At 40.9% G+C, this 18,189-nt stretch overlaps 1 long non-coding RNA gene across 1 annotated transcript; it reads left to right on the top strand.

Annotated features, from left to right (window-relative positions):
- Window positions 1–1,648: 1,648 nt before the first annotated feature.
- On the top strand, window positions 1,649–7,534 carry LOC141579753 (uncharacterized). The gene is made up of 3 exons (XR_012511675.1): window positions 1,649–1,776; window positions 2,275–2,339; window positions 2,454–7,534. It is a non-coding gene; the product is annotated as an uncharacterized LOC141579753 (long non-coding RNA).
- The last annotated feature ends 10,655 nt before the right edge of the window (window positions 7,535–18,189 follow it).

Genomic DNA, 18,189 nt, shown 5'->3' with positions numbered 1-18,189 from the left:
CATTTCTCAATTCTCGTAAAGTTGGAAAGCTGTTCAGATTGTAACTGCTCAGATGTTACAATTTTTTTAACATAAAAATCCTGAGATGAATATGCTTATATCTTCATCCTCATTCTTGTAGTTGGAATTCCATTGACAAAAGGAGTGTTTTTAATAAATATTAAATATTTTTAATAAAGTTGCCAAATTGTCCTCTAGAAAGATGAATCTATACTTCTGCCACCATTTTTGGCTCAGTTCCCTACACCCTCGCCAGCACTGGGTATTAGCATTTTTAATCTTTACCAATTAATAGAGGAGACTCTGTACCTTATTCTTGCCTTCATTTGAAATTCTTTGTGTTGTAGTAAGAGTAAAGGTTGTGTCAGACTGTACTAACCATCTGTATTCCTTCTTTGGGTAGTGCTCATTCATGTCTTTGCCGCTTTCCTTTTGGTGCACTTACTTATTTATCATTGATTTTTAAGAACTCATTATATATGAAGGGTCTTAACCTTTTATCTGACATATATGCAACAAATATTTTTTCCAGTGCTCTAAGCCTAAAAACGTTGTTTAGGCTATTCACACTAAAAATGATAAAAACTATTGATTGTTTTAAAATTGTATTTGCTTTTCATATGCTCAAACAGTGCTTCTGCATTCCAAAGATCATATACTGATTTTTTAAATCTAATATTTGTCTTCTTTCCATTTCACATCGAAATTATTAATTAATCTGGAATTTGTATTGGAATAAGGTGTGAGATAGACTTCTGTCCTCTCAACCAGATACTGTGTCCTGGCAAACCTTTTCAGCTCTTCCTTCACAGCTCCTGCTGCATCTAGCTCTCTCCAGTTGCATAAACAGATAATTTTAGCACAGACATTGGTCTGCTCTCTAAAACCAGGCTCCACTTAAAGCTAGTCAAACTGTTCAGAAGGTCAGGGCAATTAGAAATGTTAAGTCCCCTTATGATCTTGTAATTAAGAAATAAATACATTTTCATTTAGTTCATCAATTGTGATACACTAGTTCACAGTGTTGAAATGGACTTACGATTTACTAACTCCAAAAGGTCACTGTTGGTTGCTAGGAAGCAGGATTTCTTTACCCTGGGTTTTCTTCTCAGGTCTCTGTATTACCTCGTACTAAGCTCTGCAGAAGCTCCATCGTCCAGGCAACTCCCTGCTGCCTGTGAGCCTTCCTTCAAAGTAAACCCACGTGGCTACAACAAATTCACTCCTCTCCAACCATCACAGTTCCATCCTTCAGACTGCTGTGAAAGTCCTGTTTTTCTCCATCAGGCTTTAACGGATTGCTTATGCGAGAACTCAAGGACTTTCCTGCCTCCCTGTCTTCATGCACTTCTGTGAAGTTTCCTGTTCCCACCCACACCCAATTTTAGTCACATCCACCACGTATGGAGACTGAAGGTTTTTAAAAAACACACAATTTTTTTTAGAAGACTTTTAGATTAACTAAAAAACTTAAGACGATAGCCCAGAAAATTCCCATACATGATTTGTTTTTTTAAATGAGAATTTCTATAACTCTTCTACATCAGCCTGTCTTTTAACTTAAGTAGACATCAGGATGATTTCACCGTGTAGATATTTAAGAGTGATTTACTTTTAAAATATTAGCTCCTGGAAAACTATGAAATTCCCTTTTAATAGTGCCATGTTTTCATTGATGCTAAATGCTCTTGAGGGTTTTTGATGCTGCTGCTGCTGATAACGAGGATGAAGACGGTGAAAACTACATATTTCTGCTCTTGAAGATACTCTTTTGAGGTAATGATGCGGAAGTTTTATTTACTGCTTATTTAAATAAGTCTTTCTTTCCACAGTTCTGTTCCTCCTTTAATATGAAGACATTCCCTTGGTGCTACTTTGCTTCTTTTTCTGTTCACCTAGTTTTAGATACTGTGTTTTAAAAAGACCCTGATGCTGACACCACATGTGGATTATCAATTTCCATAGCGGCATAATATTTTTCTAAGCGATCCTCTCTTCTTAACATACATTGGCATTTTATTTGAAGAACAAACAATTCATGAATGCCCTTTGCACAGATACATTTATTTATATGTTTGCTGCAATGCCTAAATCTGTCCGCAAGTTTGAAAGCAATTCAGAAACAATTGCCATGTTTTGGTAGCCTAAATTGGGTATCCCAGGAGGCATAATTTGAAATTTTTGAGATGTATGTTATATTTAATTTTGCAGCAGAATGCTTAATTTTCCTTATTGTGTTAGGTGTTTTCTCAGAATTTTAATTTTCTCCTCTAGGTTACATTTTAAACAAAAGCGGACAGGAGCTATCTTACCACTTTGCTAGTCTCCTAGCTTGCTAGGTAAGTTACCAAATGAGTGTTTTTTCAAAAGTGGCCAAAAAATAGCAGAGTGTGAAAAAGAAGTAACTCTCTTTTCCTTGAATGTATTTTTATTTGTTATTGTTGTTGGAAAAGTGTGATTAAAACAAACAACAAAAAGCTCTACTGGGACCATGAATGCCCACGTCACCGAGGCACTTGAGAATAGAATTTCCTTCCAGAACAAGATGTGACCTAAAGGATCAAAGATCAGCAAAGAACCTGTGAAAGTAAAGGAGTGGATAACCTGGGCTGCGCGGCTGAGACCAAGAAATCCCTCATCAACCTCGTTCTGCAAAGACGTGAGAACTGGAGGGACACTTCTGATAGAAAATAGTAATTCAGCGCATCCCCAAATGGATTCACTTCCTTGGAAATATGAATCTAAAATGATTCATTCACTGCTGGGCATTAGTGAACTGATGTAACGTGGCCAGGTTCCAGAGAACGTTAGCACTTGTCTTCAAAGCCACATGGCTAGACACTGACTTATTATTATAAACAAAGGACTCCAGCATCACTTGCTAGATGTAAGTTCCATGAAATCAGCATCACATGAACTCAAGTATCAAGTACATGTCTGCCCGTTCAGAGACATCTCCTCATTCATTCATTCATTCATTCAATCAACCAACATTCATTGAGCACCTACTATATGCCAGGAACTGTCCGAGGCACTGGAGTACAGCAGTGAACAAACAGTGGAAGTTGGTTAGATAATGAACCTCATTCAAACAGAAAATATTTACTGCAGGACAAACAGGATGGAGTGAAAGACCAAGGACGAGAGCTTTAGGTGTCACAGAACATCAGGACAGGTAGAGGACACATCTGGGCTGGGCGTCCAGAGACAATTCTCTGAGCAAGGTGGGATGTATATTCTTACCCTTAGAGGTCAGGAACTGTGTGTCTATGTATCTGAATATGTATATTTTGGCAGGCTGAATAATGCCCCGCCCCAAAAGATATCCACATTCTAACCCCTACAACCTGTGAATGTAACCTAATATGGCCAAAAAAAAAAAAAAAAAAAACCAAAAAAAACTTCCTAGATGTGATTAAATGAAGGGTTTTGAGTTGGGGAGATTAACCTGGATTATCTGGGTGGAACCTGTGCAACCACAAGTCTCCTGCAGGAAAGAAGTAGAAGATAGACCACAGAAGAGGAGAAGGCAACATGACCACAGAGGGAGCGACTGGAGTGATGTGGCCACAGACAGGGAACACTGGCCATCAGAGGCTGGGAGAGGCAAGGAACAGACTCTCCCCTCGAGCTTCTGGAGGGATCATAGCCCTGCTGACAGCTTGATTCCAACCTAGTGAAACTGAATGGGGACTCCTGACATCTAAAACGATGAGAAGATAGATACTATTTTAAGCCACCCAAGTTTGGGGTAATTACTTACAACAGACACAAGAAGTTAATACATGCCTGTCACCACCAGCACATGTGTGTGCATCTAACATATCCATTTGTCCACTAGGTATCTCTGTGTAAATGTCTAATGTCCAGAACAGAGTCTTGATTGGCATCCTAAACCAGTCTCTCTCCTGATCTTTCTCATCTTTGGAAGCGGCACAACCATCTACCACTTGCTGAGGTCGAAACTGGGAATCATCCTGGATTTCTCTGTCTCCTTCATCTCAGTCTCACTCACAGTTCCAAACAATCATCAGTATCTCCAGGTTCTACCCCCGAGATATATCTTGAGTCTGGCCCCTTCTCTACCCTCAGTACCATCACCCCAGTCTAAGCCATCATCCTCTCTTGCCTAAAGTACTGAAGTGGCCTCCAAACAGATCTCCCGTGTCCTGTCTTGTTCCCTGGAATCTGTTTTCCAGGGCAGTCAGAGGAAACTTTATAAAACAGACAGTCTCTCTACTGTCTCTGTTCTCTGTCTCTCTGTCTCTGCCTACCTGTCTCTCTCGCCTTGTCTTTTCTCCCCGAACATTAAATATTGGAGTCCTTGGTGCCTGGTCCTAGGCTGTAAGAAACGGTGTTAAGTACCATTATAAACGTTAAATAATATCAAGCCCTTTAAATACCATTTGTATATAATAACAGCTCCTTCCCAGATCCCTCCTTTGAGTTCCACTCCTCCAGTGCCTCCTGACCCCCTCCAACCAGATGTTCCCATTTACACTGGCACTCTTCATTTCCAGGCTCTGGGAAACTGCTTCTCTCCGGTTTTCCCTGTGTCAGTAAAGGACAGCATTATTCACGCAGCAGCCTAAGCCGGAAACCTAAGGAGTCATGCTTGATTCCTCCCTTTACTAACTCCCAAATCCAATTCAACAGCAAATGTTTTATTCTCCAAAGTGTAGCCCAAATATTTCTATTCCTCTCTTTCCCCTGCTGCCACCATCCCACACTTAGACTAGCCTAACTGGCCAATCCCCGAGTCCCGGCTTCAGCTTATGGGCCACTCAATTCAATTCAAAAGGCTTAAACAATCAGGACATTTTGTGATTTCACATAACAAGAGAACTCATAAATTGAGCAGTCCCGAGGTTTCAAATTAGTAGATCAAATATGCTATCAAAGACTGAATTTCTTTCTTTCTGTCTTGTCTCTGTCGGACTTGAGGAATAAAGGGAACCCGTGTGAACCTGAATTCATGCTGCTTGCTGTGTCTTAATGAAGTCCTCTGTCTCTGACCGAGAGTCTCACGTCTTCTGGCAACATGCATGAAAGTGTGACAGGCCAGCTTGTTACTTTGCAAGAAGAATAAAAATCTCAGCCCCTTCCACCAGTGACATGAGAACTAGAATCCCTGTTCTGTGTACTTGTAGCTGTAACCTCTTTATTCCCTGTGGAATCCTTCTGCTCTGATGCTGGCAACTTGCTTCTATGACCTCTTCTCTGCAGCCATGCTGTGTCCACACTCCTGGACAAAACTTTCTCCCATGACCTGAATCTAGTCATGAACTTCCAACACCTGCTCAATATTTTCAGGCAGGTCAAGTTCCAGACCAGCCCTCTCCAAGCTTCTCCACAGTATCACGTTATTAACCAAATACATTGTATATAACCTAATCATTTACAACACGAACAATGAGGATTAGCTGGCACCGGATGTCAGCACTGGGTTGACACATGTCCACATTTGAGCCTTTGGTGCCATAGGTGGTTTTGTTAAGAGAGGACAGGAAACCAACCTCCCTCTCCGACCCGTACGTAGCATTCTGACTGGTCAACCATTCACAAAATGTGATAGAACTCAAAGATGAACGTAAACCAATAGGCAGCCTCTGGGGCCACCCAGGTAGCTTGGAAAAGGCAATACAGTGATGGTAATTGAATCAAGAAGGGGGAACGTTGCCATCATCCTTTGGCCAGACATATTCCAGACACTGCACAGAGACAGTTTCCCAGTCTGCGGGGATGGATGTCGGCATTCTGTGAGCACTCGTGTGCAGATTGCTTGGCATTAACACCGGGGCAGTGATAGCCTTCATACTCATTAAGGTGATGTGTCTGACTGAAATTGCCACTCTCGTGGAGTTGGCTTCACATCTAATAGCAGTATTTATCAAAGGGATAATGATCGTATTAATTGCAATTATAAAAAGAGTGCCTCACCTTGATACCTCACTTTATAAGTTACGAAGAACTTTTCACATTAGCTCACGTTATCCCCACAGCAACTCTTTGAGACAGGTGCTCTCCACTCCACTTGGTCACTTTTAAAACAAGATGGTTCCTACACTTAAGGTTTATGCTTTTTAATGTATGTGCATTTTATATCAAAAATTAAAAACTGGAAGCAAATATCCAATTGTAGTTAACAATATATATGCTGAAGTATTTGGGGGGAAATATACTAGTCTCTGGAAACTTACTTTGAAATCTATCAAAAATAAAATAGATTGATGGTTGGATGGGGGTTCGTGTGCGTGCACAGGCACGTGGTGAAGGAAGTAGAGCAAAGGTGGATGGTAGCGTGTAGGTGACGGGATTGTTCACAGTAACAGTCTTTCAGCTCTGCCTTTTGATTGAAATCTTTAATAAGTGTTTTGGGAAAAAATAGAGGCTTAGAAAGATTAAATCTGCCTTTGGGTTACAGTCTGAGGCTGGGCTGAGACCCAAATCCACTTCATCTGATCCCAGTTCCCAAATCTAATGGGGATATTTAAGAAAATCATTATTGTTCAGTGTTTAAAGGAAGGCAGTAGAGCAGGTAGGTACTAAATTCTGGTTCGATAAGACCTCTGCACCGCCAGGGCCTGCTCTCCCACACAAGGGACGGTATTTAAGTATGGAGACTGCTGTTTGCAATGTGCCTTGATTCAGCACAGGGAGCTCTGCCCACTGCGTAGCAGTCCCTGTGGGGTATCTGACATTTATTGCAATGATGCTACATCGCTCAGCACTGTCGCTTCTCCTAAGGGAGTCCTTTCAGAGCTCTGAATACGCCTGCACATATTCTCAATGACAAACCTCTGTCCTTTTAAAGGATTCAAATGTCACCTGAAGCTCAGTTAGATGAAGAAAACGCAACGCTTACGATATTATCTCTTGGTAAAGCTACCCCAGTAGATTCAAGGCATAAAAGGAAGTTTTTTGTTGGGTTGGTTTTGTTTGAGTAAATGAGCGAGACCTCTAAACTAACAAAACTGTTTTTCTTGTACGACACAAAAATGATCTCCGGAACCCACTCTGCACCAGTGTTTGGGGCACTGGCACCATCTCACCCATGACAGCACTCACCAACCTTCATAGTAACAACATAGTCAACGTCGGTCTCCTCCAATAGCCTGAGAACTTCATGAGGGCAGGGACCCTGGAAGCTGGCTCGCTCTCCCAACACAGGGTCTGTGGTTTTAACTACAAAAATAATAAAAGAATGAGTTAATGAATGAATTAGTAAATGAATGGGCTGATTCTATTAACTAATTTGAAAGTCTGTGACCCTTTGACAGTTTCTGGCCCAATATTCTATTGAAATTTAATTTCTTCGGTACCCCATTCCGCATATGTTATGCCATGCAGCGATGAAAAGGCAGCAAGGCCACGTATAAAGCTAAAGGGTTCTTTGTGGATTTTCTTTTTCTGGCTTTTAGTTACCATGAGTAATTTTTGGTTTCTATCCTTGAATTTTCTAAGCGTGCAATTATATCTTTTGTAAAATGAATTCATGCTTTTCTATGTTTGCCATTTTTTTTTCCCTCTTCTTCACTAGTGGTTGCTAACAGTCCACCTCACGGGAAGATAAGCAGTGCTGGTGGGCTAGGCCCTCAGGTCCTGCTGCTTTCAACTTTGTCACTAAGTACAATGGTGACTCTTAAGTATGCAGTGTTTATTGCGTCCACAAATAAACATTTTATTAATATAAATTTAGAGTTTTATTAGTAAATGGATTTGAATATTACTGAATTTCTTCTCAGTGATTTTTAAGCCAGTGATGCACTGGACCGTGTTACTGGCTACTGGGATGAAGTGATGCAATGGGGATCGTAATATCTACCATCTGTATTGTGTGAGGACTGGAGAAAACAGACACACAGAGCCCCTGGCAGTGCAGGTTACGTGGTTAAAGATCCCCTTCCCTGGATTCTGTTCGGCTCTGGACCACTGACCACAGCTCCGTCCAGTCCCAGTCCCTGCCCCTGCTTAGGGCTTGCATGTGGGTTTCCATTTCCTGGTTTGGCACACCTCTGGGTCCTTGGGTTCCCTGTCTTCCTTCATCCCGGCATCAGAGTGGGCTTTTTTCTGGACTCTGGCTATTGCTCTGGGTGTTCTGAGACTCAGCTCCTCCCCTGTTCACGTGCCCGCCCTTCCCTTGGTGGGTCTCTAGAGTTCTCCCCTCCAAGAGCCCTCTGGACTGCTGTCAGTTGACACCAGGGGCCAGTAAACAGCTTCTTGTGAGACCTGCCAGATGGATGCCCTTAGGTTTGACAGCAAAAGACAGAAAGTAATTGTTGCATCAACAAATCAGACAAATGTGCTTTATTTAAAACATGAATAACTTCTCATAAACAGTTATAGACAATCCCCAAAGTGCACAGCCTCACTGGTGACCATTTTCCAAGAACCAACTGAGATCTGAGTTAGAGGTGTCTGAAAGCTTAAATTTATTTGCAAATCATTGGTGGTATTTTAGCAAATTTCTGCAGAGAGTCCTGTGTTTCATTAGAGCATATACTGAAAACGCTTTGTTAGCAAATGTAGTTTATCAATACAGTGCAGATAAGTGTTCACTCACTCCTTCTAGTCAAGAGCTTGGAAATCCACTGTTTCCTTTAGCATCGTAGCTGCTGAGATACTTCGATAAAAGTTTGTACTGTAGTGATAAAAGCCTGAGGTTTCTAGTACGACCATACCAACTGTCCTCATGGGGTCTTTTCTAAATTAATGAAACTAGGTTTGCGTTATTTAGACTAGCCTGGAACTGCGGATGCTACGATAAAGAGTTAACACTTCATTTTTAAAGTGTAGGCATTTAGAGAAAAATGCCAGTTGCCTAAAGGCATCAATTCTCCTTCATCCAAACTGTAATTAGGCTTTGAATAATCCTTCTCTTTGACGTATAAAATCATATCTTTTCAAGAGAAAAGAAGTCTTAGATTGAGTGCTTTCGACTTCAGTAGAAGTAAAGAAGGGTTCTAAATTAAGACTTGAAACCTTTAAAACTGACAGAGGGAAGAGCCCAAATTGTCTTTGTGTTACCAGTTTTTTTGCATGACTACTCTTAACAATATTATTATTAATAATAATAGAGAACAATCGTTGAATGCTTAGTTTATACCAGCGACTGTTTCAGGTGCTTAACGTATATTAGTTCATTAAACACCCTCAACAAATCTGTGAAGTAAGAACTGGTATTATTCTCATTTTATAAAAGAAGAAACAAAATATGGAGAATTAAATAACTTGCCCAATGTAGTGCTGTATGCTGCTGCCTTCAGTGGGTTTTAGACTATGCTGAACAATGATTCCTGCTGAGAAAAATCACATGCGCTAAGATTTTTTAAAAATTAAAAACCATTTTTGTTACTATTTCCATATTGCTAACTGACTTCCAAATGTCCATAGACCTAGATGAGATAATCATTGAGTTTGCGATTTCTTTTAACATGAAAGTTTGTTCCAAATCATAAATTTGTTACTCTGAGAACTTCAGCAAAAGATACTTAACATTTCTGAACATTTCTTTCAAGAAATACGTCCCCATGTATTTTTGTGTTGGAGCTGTTGCTGGCACAATGGGAAAATCAAAACAGCTCTTAGACATCGTTTCAAAGTTAAACTAATGAAAATAACTTAATTGATGTGAAAATATCATCTTGCTTAAAAAGAATTTGGGCATTCAATGCATACATTTGCTTAATAGTGGCAGTGGGTAAATCTTTTTTATCATCCACTCTGTTATATTATAAATGTACCAAAAAAGAATATATTGAGGGTATAAATCTTTTTTAAAAAGCTGAACTATTAATTCATGTTTTTTAATATGTTTCTATGTTTTGACCTGGTTATTCAAGTCACAGTGGTCCACGGAGCACTGATACTTCTATGTAACGGTGGAAACATAACTAACTTGCCCTTTTGATTTATTTCAGGAAAACCATGAGCCAAAGATTGTAACTTGAGAGCCGTATCACTCCCAGTAGCTCAGCTGCCTGGTGGTGAGATTAAAAGTGCACAATCAGGTCTTGTATTTCCAGGTACCTGTTGTCACTAAGACAAATGCCAAAAGAGTTCTTGCTACTAAAAAAAGTAAAAGGAAGTGTATATATATACATAGAGAGAGAGAGAGAGAGAGAGAAAGTGGGGGGGGAGCATAGATACATACTAGTTAAGTTTCAAATGGCAATATTCATTTTTAAATCCTTGTTATGTCATTAAAGTATTAAATAATAGCAACAAATTTTGTTTTCATCCCAACATTTTGGTGACAATGTTAACTCTCACGACATCTTGTGCAAATGCATTTATCACGACTATGAATCCAAAGAGTAATGTGCCCAAAGAGAAGCAGGCCAGGGTACTAGAGAGGAACTTAAGAATTACCTACTTTAGAAGGTGAGGTTGATAAAAAAAGAAATAATTATCAAATTTATTAATGGAGTGATGTTTACTCTCATATTGATAAGTACAATCATTTCCTGTTTTCATTCAGCCTTTTAAATCTCTGGTCTTCGGGGCATTTCACTAAACTGAGAACTTAGTTGTGCTTGGAACTCCAAACCTACATCAATATGTCTTATATTTTTGGCCTTTTCAGTCTCTCAATATTTTGCATAATATGTCTTGGCTGCAATTAAGATATAAAGCCTCATTTAAACTAACAAATGATTGTTCTCCCCAATTTTCAACAAGCAAGTTCTCCAGTTAATAATATGTTCATTGTTCTCTATTTAACAATATTAGTCTCTTTTCCATCTTTAGAATAGAATACAGTTAACTTTTATTCAGAGGTTCCAAATGCCTCTGTGGGAAGAAAATATTTCATTTCAACCATACTTCACCAATGATAGTACAAGAGACAGAGCTGTTGACTTCCCCAAGGTCATGCCAAGGTTCACTGGCCAAATATAGAGTCAGAACTCAGTTCTGGTCTCAGCTCCCCATTAATCTATGATTTTGACAATAATACCAAGAATGTGTCAGGACTGGATGAATCATAATTGCCAATCTTTAACCCATCACATGTCCTTAACACTCATTATTGCAAAAATGTGAACCAGAACTCTGTGCACTTCAAAAATCTTTTATGGGATGTATGATTTAATTATCGAATCTCTAACTGATTTAATTAATCAATCACCAGTCTCTTTTCAGTGGTTTTGCTCTGTACCTTCACATTTGTAACCAAAACAGATGGATAAACACTAGGTATTAAAGCCATTTTTTTGCAAAGAAGAAAAAAAATGAATGCTCGGTACAACTTAATGAAATTCAAATCTAGAAAACATCCAGATCAGAAAGTGAATGAAACAATGTTCCCACCGCCATCAAGTCGCTGGTTAACTCTGAGGTGGGAAGAAAGCGAGAGAGAGCATGCAGAAGGCATTTATTTTAACTATACATGCAAAATGTCTTATCCTTTAAAAAAAAAATTAGAGATCAGAAACAATACAGTAAATCTGCTCAGTTTGATAGATGAGCTCTCTTGGTGTTTGCTGCATTATTTTCTGAGGTTTGAAATATTTCATGTTTTAAAATTTTAGTAAAACGATGTTTTTTAATTTGCGTAATGGGAAGATAACTTCTTTTTTAAGTCAGTGACAATGTGTCAGTTTCAGCAGAATGTTTCAATCATACATATACATACATATATTTGTTTTCATATTCCGAAGATGACTTCGAAAGGACTCAAACTTGCAAAGCTAAACAAGACATCTGCAGACCCAGTTAGAGAAAAAAATGAAAGCAAGTACTTTCTGGAAGAAGAAAATTAAAAACAGAATTTGTTTTTCCTCTTTGTGTCTCAATAATATTTAACCCTCTGTTTGGAGTTCAAGAGACCAGAAATGTGTCCACGTCTAATATCTGTACTTTGGGGGCTGAGTGCTACCTTATTTCACTTACTCTGTTCTTGGGTAATTCCTAGGTCTTCAGATCTTTGGTGGGCTCACAATTATTTGAGTTTGTTCAGTATCGCTAAAAAAAATGAAGTACAAATAAGAAAAGGATATTCAGGAACAATGAGCCTAGCTTTTGACTGCAGTCAACATTTTGGTTGTGGTATTTTGGAATTTTTAAATGTACAGCTTAAAGGAGAAGGAAGGGGGAAGGATGCATAAAAAGGAGAAACAGGAAAGACATGAGCATTTGGCGGGGGCAGAGAAAAGAATGGATACGATGAAAAGAATAAAAGAGAAAACCCAAGAAGCAGACAGAGGAGAAGAAAGGAGAAAGGAAAAGGGCGAGGAGACAAGGGGAGGCCAAAGGCAACGAGAGAAAAACGGAAAGAAAATTAATAAAAGGTTTAGTTATTTGGGGAGGCCAGAGTATTTCATCACAGAAAAGAGAAACATAAGAAAACCTTCCTACTGCTCTTTGTTTCCATGCCAGCGTATGAAGGACTATCCTATCTTGCCTGGAGTCCTCTAAACACAATTTTTCAGTGTGCCCGCTCACACATTTTCACCCCTTGGACTGTGATTCCTAGAAGAATGTGATACAGGAAATCGGAATCCATTACATACTTTCTTACCTTAGATAAGTGTATAAGGAGCTATTTCCTCCATTCCAGCAGGATTAGGAAATGAGCCAAAAGTACTGACTGCTAAGAGTACGAAGCTGATGAAGTTTCACTTTTCAGAGCTGATAAAGTTAAGGCTACAAGCCCCTTCTGAAACCCTGGCAGAGGGCTTGGTAATGTGTTTACATGTCTTATGTTTATGCAAAATTTGTAAAAGAGATTTTTTGTATCCATTCTTTCTAAAAGGAACCCCCAAATTTGTATGAGCTCCAGGCCCCAGAAAACTTGGATCTGCCTAGTAATAGGTTATTCAAGGAGACTGTCAAATCTGCTTTAGGAACTTTGCAGAAGAAAATTGTGCAGAATACTTCTGGAAGCCCTTTATATGAAGTCTTGCCTGAATATAAGGGGTGGTTAGAAAGTTAGGTAAATTCCAGACCCTTGAGACTGGACTTTTTTTTTTGAAGATCTTGCAATCAAAAAGCTTATTTTTTTACGAAGCAATTGTTTAAAATGTAGGCTCATATAATTACTTACCGCTAATGCCCCGTTTCCCATGTTTTGAAAATAGACAGACACAGATTTCCAAGACAGCTTCAAGCGTTTCATCCTTTTTTATAGTAAGTTGTGCAATGTTTCAGTCTTTGACATTTCACTATAAAACTCCAGCCCAAAAAGCCTATAACCCATAAGGCTGTATCATGTCCCACTGCATTATATGAATGATAACATAAGCCCAGGACAACTATCACCCTAGATCCCAATGCACAACAAGTGGGTTATGATGCATAATGTAAAAGATTGAATACTTTGACTGACTTGAATGCTAAAAATGATATTATAAGCAAGTGCATTTAATACAACCACAATAACCCTCGTATAATACTCTCATTAGTTACACCTTAGGCTTAGAATAATTCATACAACTCTAGTTGGCATGGATTTCAAGATGAGGGAAGTAAAGCCTAAAGGAAGTTGAATTCTGGGCCAGGGATGGCCAATAACTGGCATTAATACAGCTACCCCTCTATCCCATCCCAGGGCAGACATTAGTAATCAATCACTAGATTCTTTTCCTCATTCCAGGCAGCCATTACCAATTGATCCACGTGGACACATGAAATAAAACTGAGTTAAGAAACTAGCTCTAGACCAAGAACACACAGTGGTCAGGAGATAACAAGGAAGTAGGCCCACCACCCCTTTACTACTCCTACCCACACTAATCTGTCACTACTGCTTATTTTGATATCCCTTTTCATATGACTTCATTCTCATAAATACTCTCCGTCAAGAAAAATAAGCCATTTATCCAGTTTATGACTAAAACCTCTCTCCTTTCCTGGTGACACTTTGTGGGTGATGATGACTGAGAATGCTGTCTTCACGCCTGGCTCTCCCCATGACCTCACAGGGTTGATGCAAACGTCTCCACTTGCTCCCCAGGGGCCTGTGCTCCAGGCGTGGACTCCTGCTTTCTCTGGCTCAACACAGGGCTGGAAGCCATCTGTCTAAACATGGAACCCCTCAGCCCACATTCCCGCATTGCTCATGTTCTGCCCCTCCAACAGTCTGCGGCTTTGGGCTTGGCAAACACCAGGGAGACTGCCCAGGGCCCTACCTGTGTTCTGAAGAGTCTTTAGCCATGGAAAATGCAATGTTTCATAACAAGGGGTCTTTTCATCTTCTTGGAGGAGGCTTCCCTTTCATCACATTCTGCTTTTGGAGAAACGGGCCAAGACAGAGAAAGAAACAGATGATTCTGAAGGGGGAACCAATTAAATAATGGTGACGGGTGTGTACGTCTGTCTTTCAGCTTAAAAAAGTGCTTACGGAAAGTACTTGGTACCACAAAACGGCGGGTGGGGAGTGGCGCTCCATCTTTCTCCAGTCTCCGTGAAGCTGCCGCAGCACCCAGTCAGGGGGTCACCACCAGTGGGCTATCCGGGGACACATTTTGTAACGCTGTAAACTTTTCTTCACATCTGTCAGCAAGAATTTTGAGATGCCTATTTGTTCCCATTTTAGTGGATTTAGGCTTACGTACAGAACAGTGGTCTCTGGCCAACTCAACTTACCAACCAGCTAACTCACAAGTAGGCAGTGAAAGGCCAGAGCCCCTGCCATTCCCTTCCACCCCCACCTCTGTGCTAACTCCGTACAAACCCTGGACAGCTGGGTGGAGTGTTGGGCACTTGAACAAGGGATGCTGACTGGGGGAAAGAGAATGGAGTGTCTTCCCGACAAACCTCCTTCTCAAAACTTTTCTGACTCTTCATCCTTTTTTTTATCAATTTATTTTTTAACATACATTTATTGCATCTCGTACGAAGGGTGGGTACAGGGCTAAACACCGATTACAATAAGATAAATAACAGTCTGAAAACTAGCTGTGGATGTTCTTATTTCTTGAGCACCTAATATATATAGCAGGTAAATACACATGTATTCCTTATTCAACCCTGGGACAGTATTACTCTCACCTTTTTAACAAGGGAGAAAAGGGAGACTCAGAGAGGTGATGCGGCTCAATCTGTGTCTCAGGACTAAAATGTGACCCAAAGGGATTTGAGCCCAGCGCTGTCCTTCTGCCATATTGCCTCAACCCTCACGGCGAGACAAACACGTGAGAACACGTCCACCTTCAAGGGCACCAGTGCCGCCCTGCAGGTGCACGTGACACTGCAGGAGCCGTGGTGCAGAGCACCGTCCCGGTCACGGACTCCTGACTGCCACCTGGTCCCTAAGAGAAGTAAAATGTGGGCGAGCCCTAGCATGGGAGTCAGAAGCTTTGTTTTCTTTCTTTCTTTCTTTCTTTCTTTCTTTCTTTCTTTCTTTCTTTCTTTCTTTCTTTCTTTCTTTCTTTCTTTCTTTCATTCTTTCTTTCTTTCTTTCTTTCTTTCTTTCTTTCTCTCTCTCTCTCTCTCTCTTTCTTTCTTTCTTCTTTCTTTTCTTTCTTTCGAAGGGCCTCTTTTTTAATATGCATAGGCTCTTTTTCTTTTTTAAATTAAATTAAATTTTTTTAATGGAGGTTCTAGGGATTGACTGCAGGACCTCGTGCATGCTAAGCATGCACTCTGCCAGGGAGCCATATCCACTCCCCCAGAAGCATTTTTTTCTTATTTTATAACAGCTCACAAGTCCCAGAGCAGCCACACCTGCCCAGGTTAATGATCTGTTATATGGTTTCAGTCTTATACAACTTCAGCCCAAACAGCACCCTGATTGGATGGTTCCTGTAAGAAACTTAAAAGGAATGCCAATTCTGGAAACTCATCTGGACAGAAAAGCAACAGCTACTCAAACCGAAATCCAGCCTGAGGATCCATCACAATATCACTTTTACAAAAGCCATGGGAGAAACAAAAGTATTTCCTTTTGAAACTTAAAGAATAGAGGTGATCAACATTCGGTGAGTTTGCCAGGAAAAACACATAAATAATGCTTTAGAGTAAAGAACTGAATTTACAGTAATGAATTTTCTTGGCAGTCTCCGTTGTAAAAAAAAAAAATGTATCAACATAATAAGAAAAGGGAATCCTACAAATAGACTGGTTAAAAAAAAATCGTTTTACTATTGTAACTGACTGTTATCATTAGGAAACTCCTAACTCAGGAAGGTCCCCTGATCACTTTGGTTTCTTTCCAACATGTGCAGGAAAATGATAGCCCAGTACATGTACCTCTGGGGACTAAGGGTTTTGACGGGCAATACTGATTTTCATTTTAGTACTTGAAAAAATAAAGGGGCATACGTCTGTCCTGGGGGTGAACTGGATAAGGGCAGCAAAGCACAGTCGCTCTCACTGGTTTGGGGGCTGCCAGCGCCGGACAGGGGGCGGAGCCTGAGTGGCTGTCCCCGCCGTGGGGCTTACTCGGCCCGCCCTGCCACAGCTAACTCGGTTCAGCTGCGCTGGCTGTCCGCTGATTCAGCCGCGGTGGCTTAGACACGCTCTTTGCCGCAGCGGGCGGCAGGCTGGAGCGCTTGCTGAGGCCGGAACGGCCCGCAGCAAAGCCACTCATTCACGGCCCCGTCTCGGGCAGAGGGAGCCGGTGATCGCAGGCTGAGATCAGGGGCTGAACTGATGCCGTGTTTCTTTTTCCAAAGTGGAAAAACTGAATAACCTGTGTTTGTTGTTTGGCTATTTTAGGTGCGGCAGAATGTTTAAAAGTTGATTTCACAACTTTCTGCACATGTTTATACAGTAGAAGATTTTATATGAAGACAATCTTTTTCTTAACGAAAGACTCCCCCATCGTTTGTTTGGTTATTTTTGCTTTTATGTTTTAGATTCCACACGTAAGGGGTATCATATAGGGATAACTGAATCACTGTGCTGTACATCAGAAAGTATCACAACACTGTAAATCAACTATATTTCAGTTAAAAAAAAAATTACCCCCAATATTGATGACTGACAGCTGGGGCTTTCCCACATTTCTTCAGCTCAGTGTCTGTCTCATCCCAGCCCCTCCAGTGTGTCACCCACATGTGGTTCTTCCAAACTTTCCTGCTTAAAAATCTCCAGGCTCAAGACTTGTCCTTGCGGGACCTCACTCAGAACGCTCTCTATGCTGCTTGATCACCCAGCCTCTTTTGGCTCTCAGACCTCCCCTGGTTGTGCAGAAGAGCACAGCTGAGCAACCTGACCTCCAGATGGTGGCCACCAATCTGCACTCAGCTTCCTCCTTTAGTACCCGATCTGTCCCTCTCCTCCCCCCGACCTCCAACAAGTGATCGACCACTTGCAAAGTGGCGTCTGTTCAAGACACACAGCTCCAGCTTGACCTCAGAAGCCCCCACCAGTGCAGTTCTGCCATGTGCTTTCTGATCTACGATCATGAGTAAGAGTTATGCCTGAGAAATGCCCCGAACCGTCGGAAAAGAGTCCAGAATTGACATTACCCTGGAAACGGAGTGTGTAATTAATCAAGCACAGAATACCAGATAATATTAAAATTGTAAATAGAAATAATAATTGATGCTTCCTTTTTGTCATTATGGCCTTGCTCTCACAGAAAGAATTATTTCCTCAAAGAGCCATGCAGGCTGTGTCCTACGATGGCGAATATTACACTTTTCAGTATTTATCTGATGGTGTGTTCCAGGATCTTTGATTAAAACAATGGAAGAGATGTCACAGAGTATTACCTGAGTTACTGCCAAACAAGGGGCGTTTGGAATGGTTAAGTCTTCAAAGAAAACAGAAAGGGAGCAGGCTGTGATCTTTACTGGGTGCCTGGCACTAGTCTGAAAGAGCAAGTAGGAGCTGAAGTGGGTGGAATGACCCATCCTTGGCTCCTCTTCATTTGCCACATCTTGTATCCAATCCTACATGGTCATGTCTCGCCCCTTTCACTGCCACGTCTCCTCCGTCGTTTTCCCTCCGGGCTACTTCTGCACCCACCTGCTGGCCTCCCCGCTGTAACTCCGGTCCCCCCTCCACCTGTGGTCGATGTGCAGCTTTTTAAAGCACACATCGGATCACCTCACATGCTTCCGCCAGGTGCCTGTCTCCACACTCACTCCCAAAGGACACCTGATTTCTCCTTATTTTTCAGGTCTTAGCTTAAATGTCATCACCTTCTCTAAGTAGGTGCTCCTTATTGTTCTGTCTCCTTGCTCATTACTTGTTGCTTATTTGTTTGCTTTTCCAGGTAACTGTTTGCCTCCCTCCAGA

Source organism: Camelus bactrianus, chromosome 14, assembly GCF_048773025.1.
Source record: "Camelus bactrianus isolate YW-2024 breed Bactrian camel chromosome 14, ASM4877302v1, whole genome shotgun sequence".
Classification (NCBI taxonomy): domain Eukaryota; kingdom Metazoa; phylum Chordata; class Mammalia; order Artiodactyla; family Camelidae; genus Camelus; species Camelus bactrianus.
This window is presented reverse-complemented; position numbering and strand designations above follow the sequence as displayed.